This window comes from Hemiscyllium ocellatum, chromosome 13 (assembly GCF_020745735.1).
Source record: "Hemiscyllium ocellatum isolate sHemOce1 chromosome 13, sHemOce1.pat.X.cur, whole genome shotgun sequence".
NCBI lineage: Eukaryota > Metazoa > Chordata > Chondrichthyes > Orectolobiformes > Hemiscylliidae > Hemiscyllium > Hemiscyllium ocellatum.
This window is the reverse complement of record NC_083413.1, coordinates 79,007,515-79,021,601: the sequence shown is the minus strand read 5'-3', so window position 1 is coordinate 79,021,601 and position 14,087 is coordinate 79,007,515.

Below are 14,087 nucleotides of genomic sequence, written 5' to 3'. Positions count from 1 at the left end.
AATGAATCTTTAATAAAATAAAGTTTTGTGTTTATCGCATTCCAGACTCCCCTTGCCTCAAGTCATTTGTTTTCTGATGGACAGATTTTAACCATAAAGGAATGATCACTCCTGCTATGATCAATCCTATCCAAGCAGGTCCAACTAATAATGAATTAGACGCCTTGCATGTCTAAGGCACCTTTAACATAGCAAACGTCCCAAAGTGTTTCACAGGAATGCTTTCGAAGAATTTTAAAAAATCATTGAAGCATGTAAGGAGGTCTTGGGAGCAAGTCATTGTGGTAGGCTTGAGGGAGGATTTTCATGGAGAAATGGGATGTCTGGAAGCTAATTGTTTAGAAGTGTTTTGGGAGAGGTGACCAAAAATGAGAAGTTGCTTGAGAAGCGGGCACTGAGAGTGCAGAGGTCAGCAATTACAGTCAGAGAGTCATAGAGATGTGCAGCACGGAAACAGACCCTTCGATCCAACTCATCCATGCCGACCAGATATCCTAACCCAATCTAGTTTGCCTTATTCCTCCAAATCCTTCCTATTTATATACCCATCTAGATGCTTTTTAATGCTGTAATTGTACTAGCCTCCACCACATCCTCTGGCAGCTCATTCCATACACGTACCACCCTCTTCATGAAAAAGTTGTCCCTTCGGTCTCTTTTGTATTTTTCCCCTCTCACTCTAAATCTATGCCCTCCAGTTCTGGACTCCCCCACCCCAGGGAAAAGACTTTGTCTTCTAACCTATCCATGCCCCTCATGATTTTATAAATCTAAAAGGTCACCCCTCAGTCTCCAACACTCCAGGGAAAATAGCCCCAGCCTATTCAAACTCTTCCCATAGCTCAAATTCTCCAACCCTGGCAACATCTTTGTAATTTTTTTCTGATCCCTTGCAAGTTTCACAACATCCTTCCAATGGGAAGGAGATCAGAACTGCACGCAATATTCCAAAAGTGGCCTAACCAATGTCCTGTACAGCTGCAACATGACCTCCCAACTCCTGTACTCAATGCTCTGACCAATAAAGGAAAGCATACCAAACGCCTTCTTCACTATCCTATCTATCTGCAACTCCACTTTCAAGGAGCTATGAACCTGCATTCCAAGGTCTCTTTGTTCAGCGACACTCCCCAGGATTCTAGAACTTTCTCAGTCCACTGTCTTGAAATGCAGCAGATGCCCCTGTGGGGCTCCTGAGCTGCACCAGGTGATGCTTCACACTGAGTTGACCACCATGGCCTGATGGGGTGGAAAGCTGCCACATAACAAAAGAAGGAAGAGTGGTCAAGAAGTTTGGGGTGAACTCCAGTGTTTAGTTGCTAAAGTTAAATGGTGCTGAGGTGGAAATGGCATGATACTTTTGTGGAGATGGTTGACAGCATTGGAGTGATGATCACCAACAATCTGTCCTGGTCCACCCACGATGATGCTCTGGTAAAGAAAACACAACAGCACATCTATTTGCTCAAGAGGCTAAGGAAACTCAGAGTGTCCATAAAGATTCTTGCCAATTTTTATAGATGCACTATAGAAAGCATCGTATCCAAATGCATCACAGCAACTATGGCAACTGCTCTGCCCAGGACCATAAGAAACTCCAGAGAGTTGTGAATACAGTGCAGTCCATCACGCAAACCAACCTTCCATTCATTGACTCCTCCTATACTTCCCGCTGCCTCCCTTGGCTGAGATCAAAGTTCCGGAGTTTGGATCATATTTCTGATGTGATTGTCTTTGGGCTATCTCACCTATCATGACAGAAATTCAACAAGCAAATGCTGGCTACCCTCTTCCCCCCCTGACCAACCACCCATTCCCACCCCACCCCCACCCCACCCCCAACTACATCCCCCAACTCCCCCCCTCACTTCTCAGAACGGAAATATCTCAAAGCTAACTCAGATGCACCCTTGCTTTAGGTGTCAGTTGAGGAAGAGGAAAATAAAGTCTGCTTCAATTCAAGCTAAGGGCTTGTGTCGACGCTTTGGTTCTCAGGAAGGTTTTTAGTCAGTGTTTCAACCTTCGCTTTCCCACACGCCACCATGGGGGAGTCACTGGAGATATATTTCTGTACATTTAGAATACTCCTTGATTGTTTTGTGGTAATGCAGGGATTTAAAGAAGGTCTCAATGATAATGTTGCCACACTTTAGGTGCTAAATTTCCACTTTCCTGGCAATGTGCTCATCGTCATTACCTTTCCCTCGAGACGGTGGAAACCGCGGGAAGCACTAACCTTTAAAAATATTGACTCCTAAACCTGTTTTGGGAGCTGAGAGGGTAATTGAAAATGAGACAGCACATTTACCTGGATATCTGATGCCTCCGCCCCCAATAGGTAGCAAGGTGGTTGGATTACTGGACTAGAAATCGAGGGGATGAGTTCAAATCCCACACCACGGGGGTTGGGTTAATATAAATTACATTAGTCTTTTGTTTACTCCTTCAAGGGATGGGGGGGCATCACTGGCTCGGTCAGCATTTATTGCTCATTCCTAATTGCCCAGAGGGCATATAAGGATCAACCACATGGCTGTGGGTCTGGAGTCACATGTAGGCCAGACCAAGTAAGGCTGGCAGTTTCCTTTCCTAAAGGGCATTAGTGAATTAGATGGGTTTTTCCCCTACCCCCCCCCCCCCAACAATTGATTCATGGTCATCATTAGACTTAATTCCAGATATTTATTGAATTCACATTCCACATTGTGCTGTGGCAGGATTCAAACCCAAATCCCAGAACCTGAATCTTTGGATTCACAGTCCAGTAATAATACCCACTAGGCTATCGACTCCCCATAATAAGGACATTTGGATTCAAAAAGGAAGTCCAGAATTAGAAACCATAGAAACAACAACTGGATTGCCATAGAAACTCATCAGAATAGTTGTCCAGGCAGTGGGTGTGCTGCCTGTTCCTTCACATGTACTTAATTTCACAAATGTGCCCCAACTAAACTCCGCAATTGCAATCCACTTTCTCAACCTGGATCAGTGATTAACCACAGGGAGCTCAGTGTGAGATTTTAGGTCCATTTTGCATCCAACCTGGAAGGGTTACAGGAGAACATAATTAAGTGTGCAGACCATATGCATAAAAGAAGGAGAAGACAAATTAACTAATGAGTGAAAATGAGTTTAATGACAATTGTGTAGAAATATTGGCTGCACTATTTATGTGTACAGTTCCTCAAGCCGAGATGAATTGGGCAATTAGCTCTGAATGAGAGCTTATACAAGTTTGATCAAACAGACTTACAGATGCAAATGGAGGATTGCACATTGATTAATGATGCCCTATTAATAGTCCAGGAATGTGCTTTCACTGATAGGTTGTAAATTATGACAGCTCATGAACAATGTCAGGTATCCCCACTAAGGTGGTTATCCCATTAAAGTGCCACAATCATAGAGTCTGTTCTCTTCTACTCCTCCCATTGATATCTATAAGAAAAGGAAAGTACAAAGCTTCATGTTGGAATATCTGTAATTAGTTCTTTTCCAGGTCATTTCTTAATTTTATTATTAAATCAGTGTCATGGCCCCAATTACTGTAAGACCGTCTTTGTACGGGCTGAGTATGAGATGCTATTTTCCAGGATCAGCGCTGGACTGTGTATAAACATGTATAATCAGGGGCTGGATCGTATTTGTACAGGTCCAGGGTGAGATTGTGTTTGTGCAGGACCAGAGCTGAACTGTGTTTATAGAGGATCAGGACGAGACAGTATTTGTATAGGATCACTCCTGGACAGATTGTTTTTACAGGATTAGTGTTGGACAGTGTTTGTACAGGGATATGTGCTGTATTGTGTTTCTAGAGGTTGAGTACTTGACTGTGTTTGTACAGGATCAGCATTATAACTATTTTCAGAGAAGCAGCAAGCACTTAAGACACAGCAGGAGGCCGTTCAACCCTTTGTGTCCATAGCTGTCAGGGTGAGCAACTCAGCTCATTCCTCTTCCCAACCTTTCCTTGTAGCACCAACGATTATTTCTCTTCTGTAATTTTCCTATTCCCTCGTGAATGCATTGACCGAACCTACCTCCACCTCACTCTCAGACAATATATTTCAGACCCTAACCACTCAAGTGAACCTGACTCTCCCATACTCTCAGACGGTACCTTCCAGACCCTAACCCCTCGAGTGAACCTGCCTCCCCCCCATTTGTATAAAATTATGAGAGGCACGGATAAGAATAATTAGTCACAAGCTTTTTCCAAGTGTCAAAATATCAATTACTAGGGGACATGAGATTGCTGCACCTTTGGTGACGATCTTTGCATCCTCACTCTTCACGGGAGTAGTACCAGCTGATTGGAGGGAGGCGAATGTTGTTCCTCTGTTCAAGAAAGAGAATAGGGAAATCCCTGGGAATTACAGACCAGCCAGTCTTACATCTGTGGGAAGCAAGGTACTGAGAAATAGGATTTATGGTTATTTGGAAAACACAGTTTGATTAAAGATAGGCCAGCATGGCTTTGTGAGGGGCAGATCATTCCTCACAAGCTTTATTGAGTTCTATGAGGATGTGAGCAGACAAGTTGATGAAGGTTAAGCAGTAGAAGTGGTGTACTTGCATTTTAGTAAGGCATTTGATAAGGTTCCCTAAGGTAGGCTCATTCAGAATGTTAGGAGATATGGGATATAAGGAAGTTTGTCCGTCTGGATACAGAATTGGCTGGTGAAAAAAAGACAGCAAGTGATAGTAGATGGAAAGTATTCTGCCTGGAGGTTGGTGACCAGTCGTGTCCTGCAGAGATCTGTTCTTGGGCCTGTGATCTTTATAAATGATGAAGAAGTGGAAGGGTGGGTTAGTAAATTTGCTGATGACGCAAAGGTCGCTGGTGTTGTAGATAGTGTCGAGGACCACTGCAGGCTACAACATGACATAGACAGGATGCAGAACTGGGCTGAGAAATGGCAGATGGAGTTCAACCGGGAAAAATGCAAAGTAATTCATTTTGGAAGGTCGAATTTGAATGCTGAAAACAGGGTCAAAAACAGGATTCTTGGCAATGCAAAGGAATAGCAGGATCTTCGGGTCCACATCCATAGATCCCTCAAAGTTCCCACCCAAGTTGATAGGGTTGTTAAGAAGGAATATTGGGGTTTTAAACTTCATTAATAGAAGGATTGAATTTAAGAACCATGAGATTTTGCCGCAGCTGTATAAAACCCTGGTTAGACCAGACTTGGAATATTGTGTCCAGTTCTGGTTGCCTCATTTTGGAAGGATATAGATGCTTTCGAGACGGCGTAGAGAAGATTTACCAGGATGCTGCCTGGATCAGAGAGCTTGTCTTATGAAGAGAGGTTGAATGAGATAGAGCTTTTCACACTGGGGAGAAGAAGGAAGAGAGTTCACTTGATAGAAGTCTTCAAGGTAATGAGAGGATTGATAGATGATAGCCTGAGACTTTTCCCCAGGGCAGAAATAGCTATCTCATGGGAGTTCGTATTTGTAAGGTGAATGGGGGAAGGTACAGGGGGGAATGTCAGAGGCTGGTTCTTTTTGCAGAGAGTGATGGGTGTGTGGAATGCACTGCTAGCGGTGGTAGTAGAGTCAGAGACATTAGAGACATTTAAGCGACTGCTAGACAAGCACATGGACAGCAGTAAATTGAGGGCTGTGTAGGTTAGGTTGATCTTAGATTAGGATAAATGCTTGGCATTACATTATGGGCTGAAAGGCCTGTACTGTTCTGTACTATTCTATGTCCTATGTTCTATGCATTTAAGGTAAAAGGACAAAGTTTAAAGGAGATGTGAAAGGCAAGTTTTTTTTTAAACAGAGGGAGACTGAAATGTGTGCCAGAGAAGCTCATAGAAGCAGATACAATAGCAATGTTTAAAAGGCACCTTGACAGATATATGTACAGTCAGCAGATAGAAGTTTGCAGACAGTGTATGGGGGGGAATGTCTTTTAGTTTAGAAAAGTATGATGTGTCAACATTAGCTTGGTGGGCTGAAGGGCCTGTCCTGGTGATATACTGTTCTTTATATCACTCTCAAACCATGAGCTGTGTAATAACGTGTTAGTGGATCTTTAACAACTCCTTTTTGGAAACCTAAATTCAGCACATCTACAGGTTACACTTTATCCATCTTGCTGCATTCTCAAAGAAATTCAATACATTTATCAAACAAATATTCCCTTTTGCAAAACCATATTGTATCAGCCTGATTGTATGATAGTCATGCTACGGCCTGATTAGTAGTAAATTCTAGCATTTTCCCAATGAACATAGAACAGTACAACACAGTACAAGCCCTTAATGTTGTGCTGACCTTTTATAATACTCGATCATCAAATTAACCTACATACCCTTCATTGTACTATCATCTATGTGCCTATCCAAGAGTCGCTCAAATGCCTCAAATGTATCTGACTCTACTACCATCACTAGCTGTGCATTCCACCCACCCACCACTCTCTGTGTAAAGAACCTACCTCTGACATCTCCCCTAAACCTTCCTCCAATCACCTTAAAATGATGACCCTTCATGTTAGATATTTCGACCATGAGACCAGAACTGAACACAATATTCCCAGTATGGTCTAACCAGGACTCGATATAGCTGCAGCATAATTTTGCAACTCTTAAACCCAATCCCCTTGCTAATAAAAACCAACACACCATGCGCCTTCTTAACAACCCTATCAAGTTGGGTTGTAACTTTGAGGGGACCTATGGACGTGGACCCCAAGATCCCCTGTTCCTCCACACTGCCAAAAATCCTGTCTTTAACCCTGTATTCAGCATTCAAATTGGTCCTTCCAAAATTAATCTCTTCACACTTTTCCAGGTTGAACTCGATCTGCCACTTCTCAGCCCAGCTCTGCATCCTGTCAATGTCCTATTGCAACCTACAACAGCCCTCCACATTATCTACAACAGCCCTCCACATTATCCACAACTCCACCAACTTTAGGTCATCGGCAAACTTACACTTCCTCATCCAAGTAACTTATAAAAAAATCACAAAGAGCAGAGGTCCCAGAACTGATCCTCGTAGAACACCACTGGACAATGAGATCCAGGCTCAATACTTACATCTACTACCACCCTCTGTCTTCTATGGGTCAGCCAATTCTGTATCCAGACAGCCACACTTCCCTGTATCCCACGCCTCCTTATGTTCTGAATGAGCCCTACCATGGGGAACCTTATCAAACGCCTTGCTAAAATGCATATACACCGCATCCACTGCCCGACCTTCATCAATGTGTTTTGTCACATCCTCAAAGAATTCAATAAACCTTGTGAGGCATGACCTGCCCCTCACAAAGCCATGCTGACTATCTCTAATCAAACTATGGTTTTCCAAGTAATCATAAATCCTGTCTCTCGAAATCCTTTCCAATACATTTCCCATGACTGACATAAGACTGACTGGTCTGTAATTCCTACGATTATCCCTATTCCCTTTCTTGAACTAGGGAGTAACGTTTGCCTCCCTTCAAACATCTGGCATTACTCCAGTAGACAGTGAGGACGCAAAGAAAATCACCAAAGGTGCAGCAATCTCTTCCCTCACTTCCTGTAGTAACCTAGAGTATACACCCTCAGGCCCAGGGGATTTCTCCATCCTTACATTTTTCAAAATTGTCAGCACATCATCCTTCTTAATATCAACCTGTTCTAGCATTTTATTCTGTTTCACACTGTCCTCAGAAACATCAAGTCCCTCTTAGAAATGAATACTGAAGCAAAGTATTCATTAAGGACCTCCCCTAATTCCTCTCGATGCAAGTTGCCTCCACTATCTCTGATCAGCCCTGCCCTCAACCTGGCCATTCTCTTGTTTCTCACATAAGTTAGAATGTCTTAGGGTTTTCCTTAATCCTAACTGCTAAAGCTTTTTCATGCCCCCTTCTAGCTCTCTTAAGTCCATTCTTCAGTTCCTTCCTGGCTACCTTGTAACCTTCTGGATCCCTATCTGATCCTTGCTCCCTCAACCTTAAGTAAGCTTCCTTCTTCCTCTTGACTAGATGTTCTACATCCCTTGTCACCCAAGGTTCCTTCACCCTACCATCCCTTCCTTGCCTCAGTGGGACAGGCACTGTCAGTGAGTGCTTCCTAAACAACCTCCACATTTGTGTCATGCATTTCCCTGAGAACATCTGTTCCCAATTTAGGCACCTGAGTTCCTGCCTAATAGCATTGTAATTCTCCCTCCCACAGTTAAATACTTTCCCATACCGTCTGCTCCTATCCTTCTCCATGAGTTCAGTAAAAGTTAGGGAGTTGTGATCACTATCACTGAAATGCTGTCCGACTGAGAGATCTGACACCTGGCATGGTTTGTTGCCCAAGAATCAAATCCAATATGGCCTCCCCTCTGGTCGGCCTATCTACATATTGTATCAGGAACTCTTCCCGGACATACCTGATAATAACTGCTGTGTCCAAACGACTTGACCTAAGGAGGTTCCAATCAATTATTAGGGAAGTTAAATCCTGTTACTTCTGCGCCTTTCCAAAACCTGCCTCCCAATCTGCTCCTCCATGTCTCTGTTACTACTGGGGGACCTGTAGAAAACTTCAGTAAAGTGACTGCTCTGTTCCTGTCTCTGACCTTTGTCCATACTGACTCTGTAGACAAACCCTCTTTGACAACCTCCCTTTCTGCAGCTGTGATACTATCCCTGATTAACATTGCCACTCCTCCACCTCTTTTACTTACCCCCGCCCACCCCATTGCTTTTGAAACATCTAAACCCTGAAACATCCACCAACCATTCCTGCCTCTATGATATCCAAGTCTATGTAATGGCCACAACATCATAGTTCCAAATACTGATCCATGCTCTGAGTTCATCACCCTTATTCCTGATACTTCTTGCATTAAAATAGACAAATTTTAACCAATCACACTGACTGCAACTTTACCCTATCAAGACCCTGGATCTGAATTAGAGTGGTGCTGGAAAAGCACAGCAGCTCAGGCAGCATCCAAGGAGCAGTAAAATCGACGTTTTGGGCAAAAGCCCTTCATCAGGAATACAGGCAGAGTGCCTGAAGGATGGAGAGATGTTTCATTTTTACCTAACAAGTCCTTATCCCTCCTCACAGACTCTCTGCACATTGTATCTGGCTGTTCACTACCTACTCCACCATCTGATTCGTAGCTCAGGTTCTCACCAACCCCCCCGCCAATCTAGTTTAAACTGTCCCAAAGAGCTTTAGCTCCTGCCCAGGATATTGATGACCCTCCAGTTCAGGTGCAACCCCTCCTTCTTGAACAGGTCCAACCTTCCCCAGAAGGTATCCCAATGATCCACATATCTGGAGGCCTCCCTCCTACTCTAGCCCTACAGCCATGTGTTCATCTGCACTCACTCTCTGTTCCTAGCCTCACTAGCACATGGTAGCAATCCTGAGATTACTACTCTGCTTGTCCTGCCTTCTAGCTTCCAACCTAACTCCTTATATTCCTAAATCTTCAGTACTACCATTAATCTTTGTTAAAAATCACACAACACCAGGTTACAGTCCAACAGGTTTAATTGGAAGCACTAGCTTTCAGAGCACCGCTCCTTCATAAGGTGGTTGTGGAACAGAACCATGCGACACAGAATTTATAGCAAAAGGGTTACAAAAGGGAAAGTTCTGTATCTTATGGTCTTGTTCCAAAACCACCTGAAGAAGGAGCAGTGCTCCGAAAGCTAGTACCTTCAAATAAACCTGTTGGACTGTAACCTGGTGTTTTGTGATTTTTGACTTTAGCCATCTCAGTCCAACACTGGCACTTCCACATCATTAATCTTTGCAGCATTGTATGCTCTTTCTTTTATTCTAATCCTATCCCTCATTAGCCATAGATGGTCCATCCTTTTCATAGGATGTTTTGTCCTCAATGAGATACATCGTTTTTTGGGAGTTGTGAAATATCGTCCTATTTGTCTGCCACTGCTTCTCTGCCATCTTAAACTATTGCCCCAGCTCTCTTCAGCCAACTAATAATTTATCTAACTAATCAGGCTTTAGAAATATCACTCAATGAATGTTTGTAGCTTAAATAGTTAAATTAAATACAATATTTAAATTTTCCCAGAAACAGTCCCTCCAGCCTGAATATAATAATTGTTTACCACTATAATCTGCTTCCTTTCACTTAGTCCACTTCATATCCATCCTTGTGATATTGTCCTCCTAGACCTCTAGCTCCAGTCGTTCCTGGTACTTTACCTATGTACTCCGTAGAAAAGTGCACACATCCAGACTCTTCGATCAATATATTGTTTAAAACATGTTTAACCAGATACCATGTTGTATTGCAGCCAACAAATTCTTTCTCACTACCTGAGGATCCCAGAAATACTTCCCATGCACACTCGAACTTGGAGACAGGTTGATGATGTTCATTGAGCTGAGTTCTCTCTCTCTCTCTTTGCAAAAGTGGACCTTGCGTCACAGTTAAACTTTCTAGCTAGAGTTTCTTTTCGTCCTGAATGTCTTCATTCTGTGGGTGGAGTCTCTGCTGCTTTTCCCAGGCCAAATCTAGGGTTACACTCCTTTCTGGCACATTTCCAGAAAGTTATTCCAAGCCCTACAATCAGAGTATAGCCCTCAAGCATCAGAAGTAGTTTTGTTGTCCCATCCCTGTTCTGAGCCAGGGAAGCGCTGAACTGCAAATGTCCCATTTGTTCCAATGATAACAGATAATGTCATGCCTTTTAGCACCCTCTTAGGCTCAGAGATTCTTGTTCACACCCGGATGTTGTGGCCTGATCGCATTTGCAGACTCTCTGGACTTTGCAGAGAATTTACTCGACAAGTGTTTCATCCTTTTTCGCTCAGATCCCACATTTTCACTTGGTTGGCCAGCAGCTTTCTGGCTGCAGCATCCACATCCCCCCCTCCCCCCCACCACCACCACCACCACCACCACCACCACCAGCAATACTCCCACCTTCCCTCCGGCCAGTGACATTGTTCAGTTACAATATTGTCTAAATTTGATGCCAGCTTAGATTAGTCAGATTTCATATTGTCCAACTGAATTTGGGATTTTCCTCACACAATATTTTTACTCCAGGCTGCTGCTTGTCTTTTTGCATGATCAAGATGAATCTTATGATCTAGTTATCTTAAGATCTTAGAATACCTAATGGTATTTCATTGAGACTATTAACCCAGAGACTCAGATACTGTTCTGGGAAATCTTGCCTCAGCGTATGGTGGAATTTGAATTCAATGTTAAACAAAATCTGGAATTTAGAACCTACAGATGACCATGAATCCACTGTTGATTGTCAGAAAACCCATCTTGCTTGCTGATGTCCTTACCTGGTCTGGCCTTAATGCATCTCCAGAGCCACAGCAATGTAGTTGACTCTCAATTTTACCTCAGAAATGCCCATAGCAAGCCACTCAGCTCAAGGGGCAGCTGGGGATGGGCTACAAATGCTGGACGGCCAGCAATGCCCATGCCCCATGAGTGAGTTAAAAGAAAATTACATCAAACAGGCCTGAATCATACAGGGCATTCACCTGAACATGTCAGAAACCTGCACGCTTCTCTGCACCCTTTATAATGTTACAATCTCAAGCTGGAACAGGATAATTCAAATTATCACACTATGATTTTTGCACATAGAAACGTAGAAGGTAGGAGGAGGAGGAGGCCATTCGGCCCTTCGAGCCTGCTCTGCCATTCATCACGATCATAGCTGATTGTCCAACTCATTAGCCTAACCCTGCTTTCTCCCCTTGACCTTTGATCACATTCACCTCAAGTGCTATATCTAGGCACCTCTTCAGTTGTTTGGCATCAACTACTTCCTGTGGTAATGAATTCCACACCTTTACAACTTCCCTGCAGATTTACTCACCTATATTTTTCCTGTAGTTATTGACCTATATGAATATACTCCTTAAGTGTAAAAGTCCCTTTATTGTTTCTTGGCTGTAGACTCTATCCTTGTTCTCTCTCACCAGCACTGTCATCTTCTCCCTAATCAATGTCACCAATCTTCCACCTTCGTTTCTACAAAACCAGAATATTTACTTCCCAATCCATGCCTTTGTCAAGCCGTGTGCCTACTCTGAGCAGGACATCAGATTCCTATGTGTCGTCTGCTGCTCACCGCCTTCATTTATTACGTTTTGTGCATTTACACAGAACCGCTGCAAACCTAAAATAGACCATAACGCATTTCTTAAGCAAAGTCAGTGCTGGAGATGTGTTTGTGCAGGATTACACACACACAGGATATGGGCATTGCTGGGAACATCAGACTTTACTGCTCATCCCGAATTAGCCAGAGGGCAGTTAAGAGTTACCTGCATTGGTATCTATCTGGAATCATTGCAGGCCAGACCAGGTAAGGATATTAATGAACCCGGATGGGTCTATGACAATGGATACATGGTCACTATTAAACCAATTTTTAAAAAAAATTCTAGATTTTATCTGGAAACAAATTTCGCCATCTAGTGAGATTTGAAGCCAGGTCTCAGAGCATTAACTTGGGTCCCTTGAGTGCTAGCCCCGGTGCACTACCACCCGGCCACAGCCTCCCTATTCCTTTGCCATGTCGATAGTCTGGTGACACTGATGGAATCCTTTAAGAGGGGTTCCAGGCTGCTGGGATGTGGTGGGCCCTGACACAGGGACTGCTTTGGGAAACTGCTTCTGAGACATGAAGAGGCTGGACCTATGAACGTTGGGCTCACTGTCAGTGAGGGTGGAGTGGGTAGGTGCTGGGTGAGGAACTGCACTTGGGGTGGACCATGGCACTGGTTGCTGGGCCCAGCCTGACAGAAAACTGCGACGGTGTAGACATGGACAGTGCTAGAGGAAGGGGCCACGAACCTCAACTCAAAGCTGAGGGGAATTCGGAGTCACAGGAATGGACAGATTTTTAAAAATTAAGCTGTTGAGAGATGTTATGATACATTTCTGGAGCGGGTTTGATTTGATTTGATTTATTATTGTCACATGCACCTGAGTACAGTGAAACGTGTTGTCTTGCCTGCAGTGCAGACAGATCATACAAAATGCTTAAGGGTAATAGAACTGAGTGAGGAATAAAATGTTACGGCTGCAGAGAAGGTGCACAAACAGCGAGGTCAACATTAAATCTAAAATTTGAGAGGCCCACTCAGAAGTCAGATAACAGCAGGGAAGAAGCTGTTCTTGAATCTGTTGGTGAGTGTGTTTAAGATTTTGTATCTTCTGCCCACTGGAAGAAGTTGATAGAGATTACAACTGGGGTGTGAGGGGTCTTTGATGATGCTGGCTGCCTTCCCGAAGCAGTGAGAAGTGTAGATAGGAGTCAATGGATGGGAGGTTGGTTTGCGTGATGGACTGGGCTGTGTTCATAACTCACTGTCGTTTCCTATGTTCCTGAGGAGAGCAGTCGCCATACCAAGCAGTGACACACCTGGATAGAATGCTTTCTATGGTGTAGCTATAAAAATTGGTAGGAGTCGTTGTGGATATGCCGCATTTTCTTCACCTCCTGAGGAAGTCGAGGCGTCGTTGTGCTTTCTTGACTGTAGCATCAACGTGGGTAGAACAGGACAGATTGTTGGCGATCATCACTCCTAGGAACTTGATGCTCTTGACCATCCTCACCTCAGCTCCACTGGGACACTACTAATGTGCCACAAGAGCCTGAATTAGAAATGGATAAGAAACTACCTGAAGGGTTAATGAAAAGTGGCAGTAACTTCCACAAGGGGTGTCTCTCGCAATCCGATTAAGTCATAGAGATTTCACGAGATGAGTGATCAATCAATATGGCTGATGGTGATGGTGTGGGAGAAATTGTTAGAGACATAATCCCACAGGCCTAACCAGATCTACATTATACTGACATGTTATCTATAATGTGGAGGAGCTGATGTTGGACTGGGGTGGACAAAGTTAAATATCACACAACCCCAGATTGTAGTCCAACAGGTTTATTTGGGTGTACTAGCCTTTGGAGTATTGTTCCTTCAGCAGGACAGCTTCCTGATGAAGGAGCAGCGCTCCAAAAGCTAGTACATCCAAATAAACCTGTTGGACTCTAAACTGGTGTTGTGTGATTTTTAATCTTAGCTATAGACAAAGGACACAGATAATTCCCC